We start from the raw sequence: 13,467 nt of genomic DNA, 5'->3' as shown, positions 1-13,467 counted from the left end.
GTAAGAGATTGTATTGAAGGCTCGGTGGCTGTAGACTCCTAAAGGTCGGCTGGTACTTCCGTAGATAATTTTATATTTAAGAGAACACTACTTGCATGTTGTTTTCATCTTTGATAACAATCAGTTTTTTTTTTTTTTTTTTTTTTTTGCTACGGCGTAAAGGTGTTAGTAATGGCCCTTATGAAGCACCCTAGCACCCACTTTGTGACTTTTATTTTCTTTTTCTCTACACCGTCTTTTCGAGGGGTCCGGTTTCCCCGTTGTGCCGCGGGCTGCATTTTGAACGGTATGGCAGTACGTGAAGGACAATTAAGAACTGAGCTAATATTGTGAGCGGGAGGGTGAATGAAAAGGCTAGGCTTGCACTAGGTACTTATCACATAAAAAAAAAAGTCTGATCACTGAGTGGGTGACACCTTTACACCTGCTTTCTTTTAATACGCATATTCGTGTTCATTGTCATTATTATTATTTTGCAAAGACCATCGCTGCCCATTATGCGTGCTTCAACTTTCCCTCTTCGCGCATGCTCATTTCTACATGAAAGTTCCTTCTGTACAACAGCTCGAATAAACAATTGGATGTAGCGCTGGCGAATGCATTCTCTCTCGTTTATTTCTTCTGTCTCTCTTTTGAGTTTCGAATGCTTCACAACAGGCAGTACCAACTAGCTCGGGAGCATGCTCTCCTGTCAGCTTTAACTGCTGACGCCACCGACAGACCTATATTCAAAGCAGATCAAGAAACTGCAAATAAGACAAAGACGGCAACGAAAAAAAAAGAAAAGCAAAACATCTTATTTATCGATTAAATTCCTCTAATTTGATACAGCTGCTTTGAAACAGCTTTGAAACAGATATATTCAGTGAGATACCCAAATAAGGCAACAGATAAGATCCATAGCATTGACGATAAGGGGCCCAACAAATTCGTCTCAGCGTTACTAACGCGACGACGGTTGTTGACAACGTAAGGAATTCAACTCCAGTTTTAAGGCTGTCAACTTTGATTTCATTCTCTAAATTTTGTTAGAGGAGGAGACATCATTTTTCTCCAGCCGGCCAATCCATGTCCACCGTGCTAACAAGCTTCATCACTCTCCTTTCTCCAGCCCCAGCCGATAAGTGGCCTTTTCTTTTTTGTACTTAGACTTCACTGCACACCCGCTTACATCGTTTGTTTCACCGGCGGCCCATCAGATAATACAGCCGGTCAATCCCCTTCCGTGTTCTTACGACTCGCCCTCGAGTTCTTCGTTGACGCCTGTAAAGCACACTTCACTGCCTAATGAGAAGAATCCTCACGCAGAATGGAAATAATTATATATATATATATATATATATATATATATATATATATATATATATATATATATATATATATATATATATATATTGTGAGCACTGTGTGGCGCTTCATCTTCCACACGTCAACGTGCTGCTTCATCTTCATCCTGCTCCCTCTTGTAGATACCCATCGTGATCGCGGAGTGTGTTTGGCTGCAGTGTGCGACCAAGGCTTCAGGTCTGCAATAAAGCCTGATCCCCCAAGTCCGACCTTCGCGTTACCTTACACGTGGTGGAGGTGCGCCTTGATTTCCCCGCTGCTTCGTCACCTGCATCCACCTGGAGCTTCGTTCTGGCCGCCGTTTGACCCCGACCACCATCGTCATGACTCAAGAGGGCCACTCCGCTAATTCGGCTTCTACCAACTCGACTCCAGCTCCCCTTGCCACTTGGACTGTCAGCAGCCGTCAGCGCGACCCGCAGATGTTCGCCGGTCTCCGAGGCGACGACGCTGATGACTGGCTCGACAGCTACGACCGGGTCAGTGCTTTCAACCGGTGGGACGATTCGCTTAAACTAATTAATGTGTCCTTTTATTTGACGGATGTGGCCAAAACGTGGTTCCTAAATCATGAATCGACGATTCCGGACTGGGCTACCTTTAAACAAAAGTTACGGCAGATTTTCTGCGCTCCTACTGTTCGGACGGAGTCCGCCAAGAAGAAGCTAGAAGCCCGACTTCAGCGGCCCAATGAGACCTACACCTCTTATATAGAAGATGTACTTTCACTTTGTCGGCGCATCAATGACACAATGCCAGAGGCCGAGCGGGTTCGGCACGTCCTTAAAGGTATTGGGCCACTCGCCTACAACGCCCTGGCCGTGCAGAACCCTACCACAATCGATGCCATCATATCCACTTGTCAACGCCTTGACGAACTACAGTCAATACGCCTGCAGCCTGATCCCACTTCATTTGGTTTCACTGCCAACGCTGACCTCCGTGCACTTATTCGCGAATTAATTCGTGAAGAGCTCTCGGCTCAAGGTAATTTGTGCCGCCCTGCATCTGAGCCACATCCTTCAAGTGCCGGCCTGCGTAGCATTGTCAAAGAAGAGCTGGCCTCAATGACCTATTCGCCCCCAACATCGGTCGCTCCCACCATCTGTCAGGTACCAACGTACGCCCAGGTCACGACCTTACCGCCTGCAGTTGGAGCGTCTACGCCACCGGCGCCTACCACTGCTCATGTCGCTGCATTGGCACCACCTGCCGCGGCGCCGACATACTACCCCAACTGGCGCCCAACCCGCCCTGTTTGTTATTACTGCGGGTACCGAGGCCATATTTCCCGCTTCTGTCGTCGCAGGCTCCAGAATGAACGCCGCGGCTACGACACATTTAAAGCAGACTACCCTCCTCGCTTTTCCGGCTCTAACCCCCGTTCATTCCCTGATTATCCGCAACGTTCATCACCCCCGCCAGAAAGCCCCGCTCCGCCTGCTGGTTACAGGCCTTCAAGACGCCGTTCTCCTTCGCCTTTTCGCCGCTCAACCTCGCCTCTCCGTCAAGCTTCTCTGACGACCCCCCGCCTATCGGAAAACTGACCACTGCAGTTTTAGGAGGGAAAACTGCACTCTTCGGCCATCCCAAAAATCCTCCGGAACGTCCCTGGAACATTATTTTAGTGTGGGTTGAAGGTTTATCTGTTGAGGCTTTGGTTGACACGGGCGCCGCTGTTTCTGTGATACACACTGACTTGTGCTCCCGCTTAAGAAAAGTGAAAACGCCTTATGATGGACCCGAACTCCGTGGAGCTAATGGGGCAATAATTCGGCCTTTTGCTAAGTGTACTGTGCGAGTTTTTGTTGATGGTGTCCGCCACCACGTACAATTTGCCGTGATGTCACCGTGCGCTCACCCCATTATTTTAGGCTGGGATTTTCTGTCTGCCGCATCAGCCAGCATTTCGTGTCGCGACAGGGTCATCTACATGAACGAGAGCGATCCGTCTTCTGAACCTCCCGTGCCCCGTCATCGCCTGCTTGCCGCTACTAACTCAGTGTTTCCCCCTGGATGCGAACAACTTGTCGCGCTTACTTCTACTGACATTGATAACGGAGATGTGCTAATCGTGCCTTCTGATCGCCATCTGACCCGTGGAATCGCGCTACCACCAAGTCTTGTCCGGTTTGAGCATGACACAGCGCTTGTCGCTGCTTCGAACACTTCTCCAGAGCCCATTGTGCTGACTAAAGGGACATGTTTTCCTTGTGCCCTGGACATTCATCCGGTGTCCCTCACCACCCTTACCGCCCCCTCTTCCTCACCAGCAGCTTCCTCCGATGCCTCTCTCTGTGTTCTCTTTGGCACCATCAATCCTGACCTTCCTGCGACTCACCGCCAAGCTTTGCAGGAATTACTTCGAAAACACCAAGCCTCCTTTGATGCCACTTCTCCGACCTTGGGCCGAACGTCTTCTGCACAGCACCGCATTATTACAGAAGGTACTTCTATTGTTAGGCGCCGCCCTTACCGTGTTTCCTTATCAGAACGCAAAATCATAGAAGATAATGTGAATGATATGCTCCGACGAGACATTATTCGGCCCTCAGCTAGCCCCTGGTCATCTCCGGTTGTCTTGGTCAAAAAAAAGGATGGGTCCGTGCGTTTTTGCGTTGATTACCGCGCACTTAACAAAGTCACTCGCAAAGATGTTTACCCTATGCCACGAATTGACGACTCCCTCGACTGTCTTCAGGGCGCCGAATATTTCTCCACTTTGGATTTGCGTTCCGGTTACTGGCAGATACCGATGCACGAAGCCGACAAAGAAAAAACCGCATTCGCTACTCCCGATGGGCTTTACGAATTCAATGTCATGCCTTTTGGACTTTGTAATGCCCCCGCTACGTTTGAGCGCATGATTGACACTGTTCTTAGAGGACTTAAGTGGAAAACATGCTTGTGCTACCTGGACGACATAGTTATCTTCTCTGCGACTTTTTCTGATCATTTATGCCGCCTTGATCAAGTACTAACGTGCCTGGCATCCGCCGGTCTCCAGCTGAACACAAAAAAGTGTCATTTCGCCAAGAAAGAAATCAAGATCCTGGGCCACCTCGTCAGCCGCGATGGCATTCGACCCGACCCTGACAAGCTTGCTGCAGTTTTGAACTTTGCACGCCCTCAGCGGACTAAGGAACTACGCAGTTTCCTTGGCCTGTCTTCGTACTTTCGCCGTTTCATTCGCAATTTCGCTACCATTGCTGCACCGCTCCACCGCCTCCTTACCGACAGTACTACTTTCAATTGGTCCGAAGAATGCGAAAAAGCTTTCCAAACCCTAAAGAATGCCCTCACTTCGGACCCTGTTCTCGCTCACTTCGACGACACTGCTGCTACCATTCTCCACACCGATGCCAGCGGCCTCGGTATCGGCGCCGTACTTCTGCAACGTGACACCGCTTCTCGGGAAAAAGTAATTGCGTTTGCCAGTCGAACTCTAACACCAGCGGAACGCAACTACACTATCACAGAGCAAGAGTGCCTCGCCGTCGTTTGGGCAGTTCAGAAATTTCGCCCCTACCTCTACGGCCGCCATTTCACGATCGTTACCGATCACCACGCTCTGTGCTGGTTATCAACCCTCAAAAATTTGACTGGACGCCTGGGCCGTTGGATTCTGCGTTTGCAGGAATACCACTTTGATGTCATATTCAAATCAGGTCGCAAACATCGAGATGCCGATGCTCTTTCCCGCTGCCCGCTCCCAGAGTCTCCACCTAGTGCTTCTTCGCGCCTTCCTGCGTGCACCCTCGGCGTCGCAATGTCGTCCAGAGCTCCAAACATCCCCTGTGCTACTCCTGCCGCTGCTCCAGATCGCTACGCAATTATTTCACACCAGCAAGCCGATCCCTACTGTCTTTCCCTAATCAACCTTCTCACCGGTGCTTCTCACCCTCCTACCGCTAGGATGCGCAGACAACTCCAAAATTTCAAACTTGACAACGGCGTGCTGTCCCGTTATATTTATTGCTCTGAAGGCACCCGTTGGGTCCCCGTTATTCCGAGAGCGCTTCGCACCCGTATCCTGGCGGCTTTCCACGATGATGCTACAGCCGGTCACTTAGGCTTTCATAAAACTTACCACCGCGTGAAAAGCCGTTTCTTCTGGCCAGGCCTCGCCTCAAGTGTGGCAAAATACGTCGCCTCTTGTCTGCCATGTCAGAGCCGCAAACGGCCCACTTCTCCTCCTGCTGGCCTGCTACAGCCGCTACCTTGCCCAGCTACTCCTTTTGCCGTTGTTGGCATAGACTTATACGGGCCACTTCCATTGTCCGCACGAGGTAATCGCTGGATCGTCACCGCCGTCGACCACCTAACACGCTACGCTGAGACCGCTGCTCTGCCTAATGGCTCAGCACATGAGGTCGCGACCTTCTTTTTGGAATCGCTCGTACTACGCCATGGGGCCCCTCAAGTGCTTCTCAGCGATCGTGGTCGGACATTTCTGTCGACGATTGTAGCCGAAGTTATTGAGGCCTCAACCACACATCACAAATTGACCTCCAGCTATCACCCCCAGACCAATGGGTTGACTGAGCGGTTCCACCGCACGCTTTCTGACATGTTGTCTACGTACGTCGACCAGGACCACCGAAACTGGGACGTAATACTTCCTTTTGTTACGTTCGCCTACAATACGGCTGTACAGCGGACCACAGGTTACACCCCGTTTTTCCTCGTTTACGGCCGTTCTCCTGCTACCTTTCTTGACGCCTCTTTCCTTTCTACACATGCCAGTTCCTCACCCTCTCTTCCTGACCAGTTCCTTTCCCGAGTGGCCAAATCTCGCCGGCTTGCTCGCGTCAACACGGAAGCCAGCCAGGAAGACCGCAAGTGCCGCTATGATGCAACCCATCGCCAAGTTTCGTTCCGTCCCGGCGACGAGGTGTTACTTTGGACCCCATTACGCACTCCTGGCCTTTCCGACAAGTTACAGCACCGTTACATTGGTCCTTACACAGTTCTTGCAAAAACCTCCCCGGTCAACTATCGCGTCTCCCCTGTTCACCCTCCTCCGGACAGTCGTTACCGTGGCACTGAAGTTGTCCACGTTTCACGTATGAAACCTTTTATTCGGCGCAATCCTGCGGACTAACTGCGGCCAGGCTGGCCGCTTTAACTGCGCGGGCGAAATAGTGTGAGCACTGTGTGGCGCTTCATCTTCCACACGTCAACGTGCTGCTTCATCTTCATCCTGCTCCCTCTTGTAGATACCCATCGTGATCGCGGAGTGTGTTTGGCTGCAGTGTGCGACCAAGGCTTCAGGTCTGCAATAAAGCCTGATCCCCCAAGTCCGACCTTCGCGTTACCTTACAATATATATATATATATATATATATATATATATATATATAAAGGATCAACTTTAGCTTTCTTGCAATAAGAGGGTGCGAGTAGTCGAGTGAGCAGTAAAGTACGGCAGTAAAGTAAAGAGAGAAAGCGTAGCAATAGCGACCTGCGGTCCTCTATGATCTCTCTCTCTCTCTCTCTCTCTCTCACACACACACACACACACACACACACACACACACACACACACACACACACACACACACACACACACACACACACACACACACACACACACACACACACACACACACACACACACACACACACACACACACACACACACACACACACACACACACACACACGAACACGCACGCGCACACACACACACACACACACACACACGAACACACACACACACACACGAACACACACACACACACACACACACACGAACACACACACGAACACACACGAACACACACACACACACACACACACACACACACACACACACACGAACACACACACACACACGAACACACACACACACACACACACACGAACACACACACACACACACACACACACACACACACACACACACACACACACACACACACACACACACACACACACACACACACACACACACACACACACGAACACACACACACACACACGAACACACACGAACACACACACACACACACACACACACACACACACACACACACGAACACACACACACACACACACACACACACACACACACACGAACACACACACACACACACACACACACACACACACACGAACACACACACACACACACACACACGAACACACACACACACACACACACACACGAACACACACACACACACACACACACACACACACACACACACACACACACACACACGAACACACACACACACACACACGAACACACACACACACACACACGAACACGCACACACACACGAACACACACACACACACGAACACGCACACACACACGAACACGCACACACACACGAACACGCACACACACACGAACACGCGCACACACACACACACACACACACACGAACACGCACACACACACACGAACACACACACACACACACACACACACACACACACACACACACACACACACACACACACACACACACACACACACACACACACACACACACACACACACACACACACACACTCTATCATGCAGTTGCAATATAAAATACCATACGACATATATATATGAATGTCCGTTGATTTCCAAACCGTATAAGCGAGATTTTAATATAATAATAATAATAATAATAATAATAATAATAATAATAATAATAATAATAATAATAATAATAATAATAATAATAATAATAATAATAATAATCTTGCATGACCTGGTCGGTAACTTGTTTGGCCGGCAAACCAAAAGTCGTGGGTTCGAATCCCGCTCAGAGCTTAAAGTTTTTTCTTCAAGCGAAGTCAGTTACTTTAAAAAGTCAATCATTTTAGACAAGCGGCGACTTCTAACTCACAGTACGTCTTCTAATCACATTCATTCCACGTGTGACGTCACGTTTCAAGTAAGCAATCTGGAGTGTTTTAAGTTACTGCGGGAGGCGATGTGGCTCTGACGTTGTCACGGCCCTGTTGATCGATTAAGATTTATTGCCCACGGCCAACTATGCCGATGATGAAGACATAGTTATTCTGCCACACGCGGCCCTTAGGATGTCGCGTAGAGGCAGGCTACGGTATACGCTGGAATCAGGAAGACGTAGCAAAGCGAAAACACGCACTGGTGATGTTAAGTGCCTATTGCAGCAAAGCACTTCAAAATAGCGGCTGCGTGCGAGTATACAGGACAAACCGCACTAAAAAAAATTTAGCGGTTTAGAAACGAGAGAGAGAGAGAGAGAGAGAGAGAGAGAGAAACATTATCTTGAATGAAACGTACGTGTTAATGTCGGTAGTCGCGTGTAGAAAACATGAATGTGTTTCGCTTTGAGCTATGCTAATATCCAAATTCTGTTAATCGAATAAATTAACGAACATACGCGAAGTTTCAGATGAAAAAATGTCGCGTTACAGAGAAAAGGCGGAAAGCAGCGTCGTAGCTTCTATGAAGACAAATTTATTCTGAATGCGTTTTTTTTTTTTTTTAGTCGCACGGAAGCGCAACGAGAGTGCTCATTGAGAGCAACTCAAGTTACGCCAGCCATGAAAATGGTCTGCAGGGGAGGGCTGACAGGCGCGTGACTGTTCACACGATGTTCATGGCACGGCAATTTCGGATCTCATGCGCTTTCTTCAGGTTGCGGAAACACATTTGCGGTAAAGCTACTGTTGCGCAATTTTCGCCCTTGGAGGCGATTTGGCCAGGATAGAAATGCATTTCCTTTGACCTCAGCGCTGAGGAGACAACGAAAAAAAAAAAGGAGGCGATGCACACAGAGACGGTACGATGCTTATCGTAGTTTTCAACATGTTGTCAGGCCACAAATAGCAGAACGCGCACCATCTCTACTGTGCGTTTGACTCAAAGGAAAGTACGCCTTTAGGAGTGCTCCCAAACACACCTTAATTTATTTTTTCGTTTACATTCAGCGTTCAAAAATTCATATATTCATTCAACTACATCAACACCAATTTAAACATTCTCCTTCTCTAGGCTAAAATTCACTATCCGGTTTCAATATAAGATGCGACAGGTACAAATTTATTTTACGGTTCTGGTTAATGTCACGCGAAACGCCCTGTACATGACTAGACTAAGAATCCGTCTCCCAGTAGCATGGAATCAGTGAAAATCCATGAGTAACAATAATGCAAGGGGTTAAAATGCTCAACATACTCCGAGGAATACTGCAGGAAAAGCTGCAACAGCGGTTGTTACTACGATATAGCACTTCGTTTTAAATAATATCGCATTGGATTCACGTTCACCTCACCTCATAGAACATTGGTTGGGAACAAATATACAAATATCCAAAGAAGAACAAAGGAACAACGCAAGAACATGAATTGGTTGAACGGCGGCTTGACAGAGTTCCAGTCTGCTGCCTCAGCAGTTGTGGTAGGTTTAAGCGTATAGGTGTTACGTGTGCGGTTTAACTGCTTCACTTCCCTTCTCAGTAAGAGCAGAGTTCTCTTCTTGATGATCACAACCACGCTGTACCAGGTTGCGAGGAAACCATGAGCCGTCAACAGATTTTGTAAATAATGAAATGCAAGAACGTACAACTGCGCAAATGAAACTATACGGGGTAATTTTTCTTAACGCTTACAAAGATTAAAAACACTGTGACACGTACAGCCTTTGTCAAAAGTTTAGAGCCAGGAGGGTTTGTTTTTAAGCCACATATTATGATTTCTTTAACAATCGTGGAAGTCCTAGCCATTGGAGAGGACGAAAAATTTTGCTTCAGCAAGTTTGGAAACCTGGGAATGCATTACGAGCCACGTAGTATTGCTCAGAAGTAGACCCCTTGAGCTCTAAACTTTTGACAAAGGGTGTACGTCGATGAGGTCTGTGAAGGTGGACTGTGCAGCAAGGCGAACAACATGTAGCTGATATAAAATAATAATTAGACAATTAATACGCTAAATTAAGAAATTACCTTCTTTACTTCTCGTTTTGGGGGACGAGGTTTTACTTCGAAATTGAAGGCCAGCTTCGAACGCGAGCCCTGTTGTCAATACTCCGTAATCGGCTACGGGGTTCGAAATATATAAAGTCAAAAATATGAATATGGAACCGCGCTGAGTTGGCATCTCCTCATCGTAAATTTATAAAATGGCGTCGCTGCGTGCGGTATCCTGATATTATGGTATCAAGTCAACTACTTTACATCATCGTATACAGAAACAGGGTCTATATTTGACGCGCTGGAACTGCGATAGATGCCATTTTATGAATGTATAATGCCTGAAAATAAACTCAACCAATCCTTATTTTTGACGCTCTATAGTTAGAAGCACATCATTTCCAAGGCAAATTTAAACCCAGGGTTCACCTTCAACGTTGACGGCGTACAGTTTCGCATTAAAACCTTCCTCCCTTGCACTGAAAATAACACATTTTTCAGTTAATTTTATTTAGTTAATAATATAGTTACTGATCCATATCCGGTACATTGTGTTAACCATATCTATGTTCAGTCCACCTGCAGAGACTGCACCGACGTATCTCACAGTTTTAGAGCGCCGCTCTTACGTGCCCCTTCGCCGGTTGAGACGCGTCGCTGTTGGTGCCATTGCCGGTGTAACCGAGTGAGAATCACAAGACACGAGACAGTCAGGAGCCAAGGAGAATTCCTCAGAAGAAGAGAAAGACGAGCCATGAGCTCAGCACCGCTCGTTCGTGGCTCGTGAGAAAAATAGTGCTTTGTAATCGCACATACATGCGTACAAGCATCTTTCAAATTCTTTGCCTCGCCCGCAGCGTTGGTGCAGTGGTTAGGGAGCTCGACTACTGTGCCTAAGAATGCGGGATCGAATCCCGGCCGCGATGACCGCTTTTCGATTGAGGTGAAAAGCAAGATTCTCGTTTGCTGTGCGGTGTCAGCGCACGTTCAAGAACACCAGGTGGCCGAAATTTCCGGAGTCCTGCACTACGGCGTCTCTCATAGCCTGAGTCACTTTGGGACGTTAAACGCCATAAACCAAACCAATTCTTTCGCCTCAATATATCGCAAAAGCGCTTAAATAGTTCGTATTTGTGAGTATCATAGTCGTCCTTAGAATTCTTAAAATAAAAATACATAAACGATTAAAATTCACCTATACTATAGCTAAGACTGAACAAGAACGATGTACCGAATATTTTGCGGTGCTATAAATATATTTGTAACATCAACTCGTTTTTTATATTTGTGAACTGCTTTGCGAGCAATATCTATTGTCTAAACAGATTACAGAAGGAAACGACACCAGCTTGCGGTAAACGCCTTTCCACACCTGGTTCCAAAGAATGCCCGTTGATTATGTGGTTTTCGAAAAAAGAAATATAAAAAAAGTACTTCATGAAGTGTAATTACAATTCCATTGCAGCCATATTGCGCACAGCGCCAAAAGAAAATTAACAATGCTGCGTTAGAAACAAAGCATACGTATCAGCGCGGCATGAGATCTCAACGTTGTTGATGTTGTTGTTGTTGTTGTTGACCAGGTGCGCGCAAGACTTCCACCGAGACGAAAGGGCAGTGACGTTTACCCTTCTTTGCTGCCACCCCCTCCCCCTCCCAAGCACGCACGAACACACTTAATCGCCCTCCCTAATGTATCACGATGCAGTGACGGAACACTTCGCTGCCTTTTGCTCACGCAAACCGCTCGTGCCGGCCGGTCGCAGGGACAAATGTTATTGTGTAAACAGTGAGGCAAGCTCGAGAAACCACTACCAAAGGCGTCAGCGTCCGTCCACCGCAGAGCTCTTTTTTTTTTTTTTTTTTCTCCCACGTCTTCTCGGACACCGACCGCAGCGTGTGTACTCGCAAGACATGCGCGGGTTGGGAAATACGAATGAAGGCAATATACAAAGACACAGATGCTTGCATTTCTTGAGAGATGCCCGGCTTTCCAAGCGGCGCCATGCCCGTTATGCTCTGGTGGGTTCCTCCGATTTCGTCAGAATCGCCAGCACCTCCGTGTAACTAGTGGATGCGATTGAGCTTCACCTCACAGAGAGAAAGAGAGAGAGAGAGAGAGAGAGAGAGAGAAAGAAAGAAAGAAAGAAAGAAAGAAAGAAAGAAAGAAGGAAAGAAAGAAAGAAAGAAAGAAAGAAAGAAAGAAAGAAAGAAAGAAAGAAAGAAAGAAAGAAAGAAAGAAAGAAAGAAAGAAAGAAAGAAAGAAAAAGAATCCAGGAACCAGCTTCGAATTGAAAGAAAATTAAGAAAAGGCTCCCGTCCTCTTAGCTAAAAAACATGACGCATGATCGTTTGTGACTTGCAACGTTGTCGGACCCAGAAGTTTTAATGAAGGATGGCACGGTAGAAGACGAGGAAGCAAAACTCGTAAACTAAACGAGCACCGAAGAATAATAAGCCTTGGTATAGGGAAGAAAAATAAACGAGGCACTTTAGTATGATTTAAGATTAGTCACACTAACTAAATGACGCTTATGCAGTAGAAAAGAACAGATCTTGTTCCCCAGAACGCTGGTAAAGAAGAACCATAAGCTATTACTTTCACGGAGAAAAAAACGCCTTCCCGCCTCCTTTCCCGCAAGCACATACGCACACACGTACGCACACACGCACAGGAAGGAAGCGACTCTAAGAGAAATACTTTAGGCCTGCCGCTCGGTTACCATTATAGCTTCCTCAAAAGCTACCTCCAAATGAAAACTGAAAGGATTATTCTGGCATAAATGTATAATTACGCCTTTAAAATTGAGCAGACTGTTTTCGATTCAGTGCCATATTTTTAACACTTACCTTAATACCCCAAGTAATCACCCATCCCCGAGTCCTCGCCCAACCCACAGTTTGGACAAATTATCGATTTTTTGAGAACTACAGAGTCATCGCCCACTCTAGAACACGTTAGCCACTGGCCTTGAAATTTGCGAGAAGAAAAAAAAAAAAGAACCCTCTCGACCATCGCGACGGCAAAAAAAAAAAAAAAAATGATAAAGGATTCAGAAAGAAACTTTTTTTCGCGTATACTTCCAATTTTCCCGGAACAGGAGGTCGCTTTTGGTACTATGATATGCAGCGCCGATACAGACAAAGAGGCTGTCGCAATTCGATTGCCGCACAACCAAGCATAATGCTAACTGCAGATGCGTGCAACCCGTTG

General features: G+C 47.1%; 1 protein-coding gene across 7 annotated transcripts in view; it reads right to left on the bottom strand.

Annotated features, from left to right (window-relative positions):
* LOC146182824 (rap guanine nucleotide exchange factor 6-like) overlaps positions 1 to 13,467 on the bottom strand; it is a 582,921-nt gene that overhangs the window by 336,622 nt on the left and 232,832 nt on the right. The window lies entirely within an intron of this gene.

The sequence above is a fragment of the Amblyomma maculatum genome, chromosome 7 (assembly GCF_055883805.1).
Source record: "Amblyomma maculatum isolate TAMU_Amacu chromosome 7, ASM5588380v1, whole genome shotgun sequence".
Taxonomy (NCBI): domain Eukaryota; kingdom Metazoa; phylum Arthropoda; class Arachnida; order Ixodida; family Ixodidae; genus Amblyomma; species Amblyomma maculatum.
Note: the sequence above shows the minus strand (reverse complement) of the source record. Positions and strands in the feature narration are given on the sequence as shown.